Below are 10450 nucleotides of genomic sequence, written 5' to 3' on the forward strand. Positions count from 1 at the left end.
ACTGCACTGCTGCTCACAGTTGTGAAGAATATTCCCATGTAAAGAGCGGTCCATGTCACCATTAAGAAAAAGAGGTTGCAATGGGCCAATATATATGTGGACTGTCCCTGGATCAAGTGACTTTTCTTCTTTAGGTTCTCAAAGTTCTTAACCTAGCTCAAGGTTGTCATTGGAACGAGCCAGACGTTGAATAGAGAATCAATCACAGTTAGTCAGTCATTTGAAAAGAAAAAAAAAGACTTTATGGCCACCTTGCCCCAAAATGGCAACTAGACATTCTGTTTTGGCAACCTTGGTTTAAGGAGCTATTTGGCACCCAGCTTATACAGTGGACACTCGGCTTGTGAACGTGATCCGTGGGGGATGCACATTAGCAACCCGCAGCATTTACAACCCGCAGCTGCATGCCTGCGCATGCACGGGTTGCGATTTGGTCTTCTGCGCAAAGCCCAATTTAGCGCCTCTGCGCATGCGTGACTGCCGAAACCCAGAGGTAACTCATTTGGGTACTTCCAGGTTTGGGTTAAACCACAGAGCCTAGGACTTGCTGATCAGAAGGTTGGCGGTTCGAATCCCCGCGACAGGGTGAGCTCCCGTTGCTCGGTCCCAGCTCCTGCCAACCTAGCAGTTCGAAAGCACATCAAAGTGCAAGTAGATAAGTAGGTACCACTCTGGCGGGAAGGTAAACGGCGTTTCCGTGCGCTGCTCTGGTTCGCCAGAAGCGGCTTCGTCATGCTGGCCATATGACCCGGAAGCTGTACGCCGGCTCCCTCGGACAATAAAGCGAAGTGAGCGCTGCAACCCCAGAGTCAGTCACGACTGGACCTAATGGTCCTTTACCTTTTAACATGAAAAAACGCAACCTGAAGCTTCTGTAACCCGAGGTATGACTGTATATCGAAGTTTGTAACAATGCCCTCGCCCCATTCTGCCAATGCAACTAAGGATAAGAAGAGTCCTTCTGGATCAGGCATCTAGTCTATCTTCTTGTCCTCATAGTGGTCAAGCAGATGCCCACAAGCAGGACCCGAGGACAGCAGTTTCCAGCCACTGGGATTCAGAGGCATATTGCCTCCAACAATGGGAACAGAAGCTAGCCATCGTGGCCAGGAGTAGCCACTGCTAACCTTACCCTCTGCGAAATGAAACACGGCCGCAGAACACCTTTCCAATGCAGCGATGGAGAGCCTGCCTGTTGCCAATGGTCAAGGATGATGGGAGCTGCTATTCAGCAACACCCAAAGGACCGCAGATTCCTCACCCGCGTTGCAAACTCTGTGCTCTCACTGAACTGCGTTGCCTCCTCTACCTTTCCCTTCTTGCACTGCTTTGCACTCCAGACAGAGAACCTAACTTGGCGTGGGAAGCAGCAGCAGTAGCAGCAGCAGCGCTTTGAATAAACTGCAGCCACCTCTGCTTGCTGGGAATCAAGTCTGTGTCCTAAAATGTTACCCCGTTTTAATCAAGTCACACGCTTTCCCTGCCGTCACAGCCGCCGTCCCTCTGTTGCCTCCTCACGCCTGCCTCTTTACCTTCTGCCAGGCTGCTCCCTCTGCCTGGAACAGCCTCCATATTCCAAGCTCTTCCTCAAAACCTTGTTTTTCCTCTCAGAATAATCGTCCCTGGGCCAATGCAGATTTACTGTACTCTTTTTCCGCGATCTCTCCTACCTTTTCCCTGTTACTTTGCAAGACAACCCTGGTTCACATTTTACCTCAGCCATGGCCTTACTAAGTAGCCTAAGACAAGGCCCTGTGCTTAGCTGTGGACAACCAGGGCCACAGCCAGACTACGGGGGACACAGCTTGGTCTCCAAAGGGCTTCATGCTGACCCCAAGGCTCATCTATGATCCTTGAGAGTTTGCTGGAGAGCGGAAATTTTTAAAAAATAAACACTAAGCAGCTGTCTCAGAGGGAGCAGAGCAAACCCCTGTGTTTCCACAGCTCAGGCCTAGCTTGGGCTTCCTCCAAGTCTCAGGCATCCGGCTTATAGTTGGGCCCCTTGTTTAAAGGTGCGTTGCATATTGTATACTAGAGGGTTGACGATGGAAGACTATCAGGGACAGTGTTTGCTGACTCCCCTCCCCTGTTGTTACTAAGCATAGGAGCCAATTCCAAGGGGCTGAGGGGTTTTCGCCCCTCCCCCCAAAATGTCGATGGGCATTGCCATTAAAATGGTGCCTGTGCATCGCATCATGTGATCGATTATGCAGGGCGGGGTTTACTTGTCCATCCCCCCCATATTGTATTCAAGTTGGCACCCATGTTGCTAGGGTAGAGGAAAGAGTGTAGGGCATAGCTGTCAACTTTCCCCTTTTCTTGCGAGGAATCCTATTGGGAATAAGGGAATTTCCCTTAAAAAAGGAAAACGTTGACAGCTATGGTGTAGGGGGCACCCATGGTCCCAGAGTTTGACAGCTACGTCAAGGAGTAGGGGCTGGGTCATCACTCCTTACTCTTCTCAAATAGGTCCTCTAGGAAAAACAGGGATTTATATTGACATTTCACTCATTCATTCTCACAGACACCCACTGTGGCCACTCATAACTCTTCCCTCTAGCATGGCTAATAGCCAGCGATGATGGGTGTTGTAGTCCAACAATATTTGGAGGGCCACAGGTTTCCCAAGCAGAACAATTGTTTCAGGATAGGAATCTATGCCTATAGGACTCCCAGTAGGTTCCTGTGGGAAGGAGATTCTACAAGCTCCATAAACACTCTGTTCCATAGCTGAACGCCCCTTAGCAATAGTTCTTGCTAATGTTTAACCCCTGGAATTTGAAGCCACGGTCTAGACCCAATACGCCCTCCTTCTGCACAGAGGCATTCAAATTTAACACACACATACACAGACCCTCCATGTGTCCCTGTTTTCCAGGGACAGTCCTGGATTTACAGAAACCATCCAGGTTTCTGATTTGATCCTGGAATGTCCCGCTTTTCTTTAGGACGTCGCTATTTTCATCAGAGAAATGTTGGACAATATTACAAACAAGCTAAGAATTACAACTCTACTGTGGCGGACAAGGTTTTATGCTCACCTCCTCTGGAACAAGAACACAAGAAGAGATTTATTTTATTTTTTTAAGAAGATGGGAGCTGGTGGAATCAAACCTATCTAGAAGTGGTTCCAGACTTGACGGAGAGGTCCACCCCAGTAAGTCCCACGTGCAGTGGTACCAACAGGGCAGGACTCTGTGGCAAATGTTCCCAGCCCCCCACAGCAGAACAAGCAGGGGGGGGGGGCAAATACCACAGAGCTGGTTTGCCACATTTTGAAGTAAGTGAAGTAGTTCATGCTAACATCTAAAGAGCCATTTCCCACCAAGTCCAGAGGTTAAAATTACCTAACTGCATCAGATGTACATGGAAGTGCCTCACTGCTTAGAGAAAAATGCTTTCTATATGTCTAAAGGGGCAATTTCCTGCCAGCCAGGCAGAAGGTGCAGGATGAGGCTTTGGCTTCAGGTATTCGATAACGACTGCTCAAACTAGTCAGAAGCCCATTGTCTATGATGGACTTAGCATTTAAAAGCTTCTCTCTCTCTCTCTCTCCCTCTCTCTATGCCCATATTCCATCTCCAGTTGGAGAGGTTCAGTTTCCCTGGAACAACAAGATAAACAGATTCCCTTAGAAGTGCCTAGAAAAGATGTGAGCAGGGCTCGTAAGATAGTAATGCTTTTGAATGGATAAAAAGAAAAGAGCTCTCACCTATTCAAGGGCCAAACCTTGCCACTGATAAGCTCTAGGGTTGAGCAATGTGAAATCCTGGCCAAAATCAAACTCTGCATATAAAGACATGCAAGAAAATACTCAACAGAGACGTGCCATAGGTCACTCTCGTTGCCTAATATACCCTCTTTCTCCACCAAGCTAAACAAATGGAAGCAAACAGCCCATCAAATGGGGGTGGCGAAATCTGAGTATCCCCATAATCTTACAGAATTTGAAAAAATATACACTTTTCAAGGCCAAGGCAGGCCCACACATGCACAGTCACTCTCATGCTTTCAGAAGACATTAAGAACTCATATTAGCAGCTGGTCAGGGGAACAGACATACAAAGTCTAGGATGCAGCACAAATATAGACAAAATGGTCAGAGGCTTGTGGATGGCATTAGATTGCTCTGTTCTTTTATGTGCAACCACAGACCGCAGACGGTAATTCTGGCCCATGGTTTTACACAGCTTTTACACCTGAGAAGTGGAGAGAGATTGAGACATTTATGTATACATCTATGGATATTGAGGCTGCTATGAAAGAGACACCAAGGATTGAACATTCACGCTTCCCTGTCCCTCTCTCACATACACACACTCATAGACAGCATGAGAAAAGGAGCTATATATGAACACATGCATTGGAGATATATAAAACAAGCTCAGAATCCAGATTCTGGCACAGTAGTAGACATCCTGAGCATCTCCCACTCCTTTTATTTTTTTGTTGAAAACCGGTAAATTTCTAACCTTCATGACTAGTGTCTAGTGAACACTATGAATTCAAGGGAGGGAAAAGCCACATTCCCCTCCACAATAACCTCCACGTCCCTTTCAGCTTGTCATCTCCCCCACTTGCTGTCAAACATAGTAGGTTATCTGAAGAAACTCTTCCCCCATGGAAGCAACATTATGAGGAGAAGAAGTAAAATTAGCCTAAACCAGGCTTCCTCAACCTTGGCCCTCCAGATGTTTTTGGCCTACAACTCCCATGATCCCTAGCTAGCAGGACCAGTGGTCAGGGATGATGGGAACTGTAGTCTCAAAACACCTGGAGGGCTGAGGTTGAGGAAGCCTGGCCTAAACTATGCTAATGTAACTTCACAGTAGCATAACATGAGTTTAGTTTGCTTTAAGGATTTGCATCTGTGGGGAGCGGAATATAGAATATCACCAGCACTGCACTAGTGTTTAGGCGTTTGTACATTCACAGCCCCTGAATGCCATTGCACACTGCTAAGATTGGGACCTGGGTGATGGTGCTCACAAAGCCCAATGGGTTCTGACTTCTGTGCATGCACATGGACATCTGTGCATGCAACAGCACAGGATGTACTCACAACAGACCTTGCCAATCCCATGGGCAGTGTACAAACTTATTTGCAGGTCTATGACTAGCAAAGATGAGCATGTGCATGCAAACCAAAACAGTGCACCACTGTACATGCGCAGCGCAAACACCACCTCTGGTGCTCCAATCCTTTTTGTATGCAGCTATGATGTGACACATAAGATTTCATGCTCATCCAAAAGGTGCAAAGAAACAAATATAACAATGGGCACATGTTGGCACAAGTGGAACCACATCTGTACAAAAACCATTGTACAAAATCCAGCACGTGTGCTGTAACTTCTATGTAGCACAGCTGGGCTTAGAAAAAAGACTGGTTTTTCCCTGTCACACTTCAATCTATTTAGAATCTCACCACATTCATCCATGTTCATCTTGACACATTGATTACTAGTGCAGCTATACTTCTTTCCACACCACAGACACCTGCAACATACATATTTCAGTATAACTGTGCACGCACACACACAAAAAAGCTTGGAGCGCCTACATACTTGCCCTAACAGATGACACTTTGGTATTTCCCCATGCTTCTGCACATACAACACTTGTTGTCACAGCTGCCTACACCAGCATGTCATCTCTGGCATTTTTGCGAGTGGTCATGCGCATATTGCACGTGTGACTAACCCTCCTGTTTGCACGGCTGCCCTGCATGCAAACCTTTGTGCAGTATTATAACACCTTTGTACTGCAATGCATATGCAGACAAATATGCACATAAGAATGGATCTCGGTCAATGAACGTGCATTATCTCCTGCCCCCGGGAAGCAGAAAGTGCAGCACTTACTGTTGCTTGTGCAAATGGGTTGTACATCACAGCTTGGAGCACGCTTGTGAAACAGTGATGGCGCATGTTGATTGTTATGAGCCTGCCTCACATGTGTCTGACCACAGCATCACACACACACACACAGGCAGTCTATGTTTTTCACCTTCTTTTACACACTTGCACCTGAGCTGTATTAAATATAGCTATGGGTGATCGCTGAATTTGGGAGAATGAAGGTGGGAATCACACAAATTATAATCTTATCATTAACCCCTCCAATAGACAGCTTTACTTCAGTTGTAATACAATAGCTGCTTGCAGATAGGAAAGGTAGGCCTGGAAACACATAATAAAAGACCCCCAATTTTTAATCAACATATTAATAACTCTCCATCTTTGGGAGATATATAATGTGATTATGCCTTATAGCCTGATACTTTCTTTGTCTATAGGCACCTCCATTTTTAACCGAACCAACATCCTGCTTCATTTTTCTTAGCCATCATGTATTTCCATCTCCCAAACACTTGCACTGGATTCTCTTCAGCTATGTTTCCACATTGGTCCTCCACTCCCTGCAACATCTACTACTTCGAAATCCCATCCCCGCACTGTCAAACTGGCACCTGCTATTCCGACCTCCTACTTCTGCTAAGACCCCACTCTGCAAAATATTAGGCCACCGTTTCGTTGCATTACGAGGTGCAGAAAAGACAACCCATGGGAATATATTGACAACACAATATATTAAGGGTTTGGGTCGGAGCCTCAGACTCTTATGCTCATAGGACTGTGTGGTGTAGGGTAATGAAGAAAAAACAGGCAGGATGCAAGACACACAGGAAGAAGCTGTTTGGAAAGAGATTTGGTGGCAAGGCACGGGTTCAAAAACAGCAGGAATCTAGCAGACCATAGAAGTAAGAGTTCTGGGGGCCATTGAGTAGCATGGGCAAAAGGCATGGAATTGTGGGTATGGGCCAATTAAGAAAAAACTAGAGGGGGCTGTGGGTTTTTTAAAAATCTGATGGAGTAGCATTGGGTGGAGTGCCATAGGTTTCTTGTTGGGTATGAGGTGGAACAGGGTGCAGAGGGGTTGCCTAGAGATAGGATGTGGGTTGCTTTAGCCAAGCAGGGGCGAGGAATGGCTGGGCAGAATGATGGAGCTGATGTCGGCTGTGCCTGTGAGCAATGTTGAAAATTGACAGCACTCAGGGACAGCGGGTGTTTGGCGGTCTTTAGGGGGCCCAGACGGGAACAAAGTGGGGGGGGGGGACAGGAGAGAGAGAGTGCACGCTGTAAATTACCGGGTGTGCAAAATGGAAAACTTGGTGGGAAAAGGGGGGGTCTGGTGGAGGTGGGTAGATTTGCTTGGGTTTTCCTTTAAGTGGGGGCATCCAAGGCTCAAAGGGTAACCAGGGACAGCGAGCAGAGCTACAAACAAGGTTGGTCAGGGGATATGGGAAGAAATGAGTGGCGGGGGAAGACTTCTGTGCTTGGGGAATGGGCAGAAGGAAGGCGATTCTGGAGGAGAGAGGCCCCTGGAGAAACAGAGAGAGGGCCTTTGGTGAGCTGCTGCTTCCATGAAACAGACGACTGGGGAGGGGGTTAGAGGCTAGAGGCGCCTCCCCAGCTTTGGCGATGGGGCACCCTGTAGATTCCCAGCGCTGGCCATCACGGCAGGTCGACCTACCTATCTGGAGAGGCTCCAGGGCCCGGGTGGGTGGAGAGACGGAGGGGACGGGAAGGTGGGTCTCTGGGGCTGGGTGGAGATGGCTTGGAAGGTTCCAGGAGAAGGGGAGCCCGGAGCGAGGCTGCAGGGCTTTCAGAGAGGAGCCGGAGAGGGAGGAGGAGGCGGTGGCGGCGGCGGCAGGCAGATGGACTGTGCGCGGCTGGGCAGAGACGAAGAGGCAGGGCGCGATCTCGTGGGAAAGGGGCTTGGAGAAGGCGCCAGGGCGCACCGGCGGGGAGGCTGGGTTGGGCGGAGGAGTTGAGTTGCAGGGAGCGTGCCGGAGAATCGGGATGGGCGAGGGCGCGGGGTGGGGTGGGGGGCGGCGGGTGGGAGAGGCTGTGGGTGCCGGGGTGGCGGTGGCCGGATCCGTGCGGAGCGCACGGAGAAAGGTGCGGGTGGTTGGAGAGAGTAGGCAGCGGCGGGTGGCAGCGCAGGGGGTGCGATGGGGAGCGGGGAGCCCTGGGATGCGGGAGTCAGAGGCGCATTGGGGAAAGGCCGGCGGGGAGGGAGGGAGGGATGCAGAGACGGCAAGAAGAAGCTGCCGGACGATTTGGGGGCAGCTTTGGAGACGATGGAGCAAAGGCTCCGGACGGTCCCCTGGTGGAGAGGTGGCGCCCCGCTGGAGAGGGACGCGGAGATCGGGTGCAGCGGGGCGCAGCGCGGGGCTTCCCGGGAGGAGATGGGGGTTCCTGAGCTCGGCGCTTACCTGCCTTTGCAGCAGGCGGGGGAGGCTGCGGTGCTGCTCCTGGTGGTGCTGATGCAGGAGGGATGCAGGAGGGAGCCTGGATGCTGATGCTGGGCCCCCTCCTCCGGCCTTCAGGGGCGATTGCCATCCCTCAGGGGGACCCCACTTCCCAGCCCCGGCATCCCTCCCTCCCGGCCGGCCGGTCGGCCACCGCCTGGCGCCCCCCTCCAGCCCGCCCAGGCAGATCCAGAGAGCGAAGAGAAGCAAATCCCGCCCCTTCGCCCAGCGCAGAGCTTGGGCGCGCCTGCCCCTTTAAGAGATCTCTGATTGACAAGCGTTCCGACCAACGAGCCTGCGGCATGGTCCGGGACAGCCCTTTAGGCACCGCCCACGCGTGGGGAAGGGAGGGGAAGCCGAGCTCCGAGTGGCAAGGAGGCAGAGCCAATGGGGTGGGCGAGCTGGTGGGCGGGGGGGCTGCGAGAAGCCAATTGGGGAAGCCTATGGGCGGGGCTCAGTTTTAGGATGATGTCATCCGGTGGTTCTTTAGGAAAAAGGAGGGGGGAAGGAACAGGAGGAGGAGAAAATCGGATGCATCGCAGGTTTAAAAAAAAAAAAAAAGAAATCAAAGCGGGGGGGAGTAACAAAAATGCACGAAATCCGTGCAATGACCCAAGGAACCGTCCCAGCCCGTGTTAAATAACGCAACAGTCCGGTGAGAAGAATGAGACGTTGCATCACGGGCGGAAAATGCACCAGATGCGTGCATAGAGAGAAAAATCGAGACAGTGAAATGCACCGATTCATGCAGCTCAGAGAGGATATTTATGCATGTACCACCTGGAGATACACCTACAGCTGAGAAAATGCAGCAACCCGACGGAAACCGCCAAGAGGAGACACTCCAGCCCCATCGCCCCCGAGATGCACAAACTCTCTGTGAAAGGAGCCGGTGGGCTACGGAGGAGTGAAATTGCACCGGCCCATGCGACATAAAGAGAAATAAATCACGGCGCCCCGTTATGAGGAGATGCACCAGTTCATTTCACCCAGGGGGGAAACAGCAAACCGTGAACCTCAAGAGAACCTGGAAGGGGAGGAAAGGGGTGACACGCCAAAAACCACGTGCTGCTGAGAAATGCACCACTTCATGCAAGTCGGTGTAAAAATAATAATAATGCATCAGTCCCAAAAATGCGTGCCAATCGGCATAGCCTAGAGAAATCCATCCACCACCCTAAGGAAATGGTCATGCAACAAGCAAGGGAAACTCATTTGTGCAAAAGAGAAACGTGAAACAATGCCCAGCAAGGTAAGGAAGGGGTTTGGTTGCTGAGCTCTCCGGATGAGATGTGCTTGCTTAAGAGAACCCAGGAAAGACATGGAAATATATCAAGACATGGAACAGTAGGGGAAGGTGCAAAAAATCAATGCATGAAGCCAAATCGGAACAGCAAATCATTGCAAGGCAGAAGACAGTCCAGGGAGGGAGCAGCAACCGTGCATCATTAACGGCCTTTCCAGATGGCAGGGGAGGGAAGTAACACATTTTATTCTTGGTCCTCTGTCAATGCTAGCTCTGAATAAACTCTGGGATATGCTGTTTTGTCCTCACTGGTAACCTTTCTGATGTTTTCTTTATTTTTAATTTTTTTTTGCATTTCCTTGGCTGGAGAGGGAAGGAGGACGCAGAACCTTCAAAGAACACAATCTTAAAAAAAAAACTTTAAAGAGAAAAAGGAATAGAGAAAGATTCATGAATGGCAAGACTGCAGGAGGATGGTATATGTCCTGGGGTTTGTCAGTTACATTGGTGGTGCAACTGGGAAGCAGTTTCTGAAGAAAGGAAAGCTTGGTATTAAATGATTTACAAAAAGTGCAGCGATGCACAGGCACTAGCCAATAGGTCCTTGTGCAACCACAGTCCTTGACTAAAGTTGGGAGGGGAGTTGTGGATCATCTTTGCCCAGCGACGTAATATTTTGCTTTTAGTACTGGCAAAATGCCGTTGCCCTGAAGGGAGTGAGTTGCAACTCAGCACTTGGAAAGTATTTTCTAGAAATGCGCCGAGTCTGTGACGAAGATGTGTCAAATGCATGCAGACGGTAGGTAATATTCTGATCATAACAGAGAGCAGTGGTGAATTTCCGTCGGCACGGACTGCCTGTCAAGCGCAAGGAGATAAAACTTGGG

The 10450-nt window shown here is 49.8% G+C and overlaps 1 protein-coding gene across 19 annotated transcripts in view; it reads right to left on the reverse strand.

Moving 5' to 3' along the window:
- Positions 1–8519, reverse strand: part of PPFIA3 (PTPRF interacting protein alpha 3) — a 71061-nt gene extending 62542 nt beyond the window's left edge. For 7 of the 19 annotated variants that reach the window (XM_083408105.1, XM_083408103.1, XM_083408104.1 and 4 more), the window contains exon 1: positions 8282–8518. The gene's annotated coding sequence lies outside the window, so the exon portion shown is untranslated. Of the gene's footprint in view, positions 1–8281 lie in introns of all 19 variants that reach the window. The other 12 variants (XM_083408116.1, XM_083408115.1, XM_083408114.1 and 9 more) reach the window with 5 other exon arrangements.
- Between the last annotated feature and the right edge of the window lie 1931 nt (positions 8520–10450).

Source organism: Podarcis tiliguerta, assembly GCF_965153285.1.
Source record: "Podarcis tiliguerta genome assembly, chromosome: 13".
NCBI classification, from domain to species: Eukaryota; Metazoa; Chordata; class Lepidosauria; order Squamata; family Lacertidae; genus Podarcis; species Podarcis tiliguerta.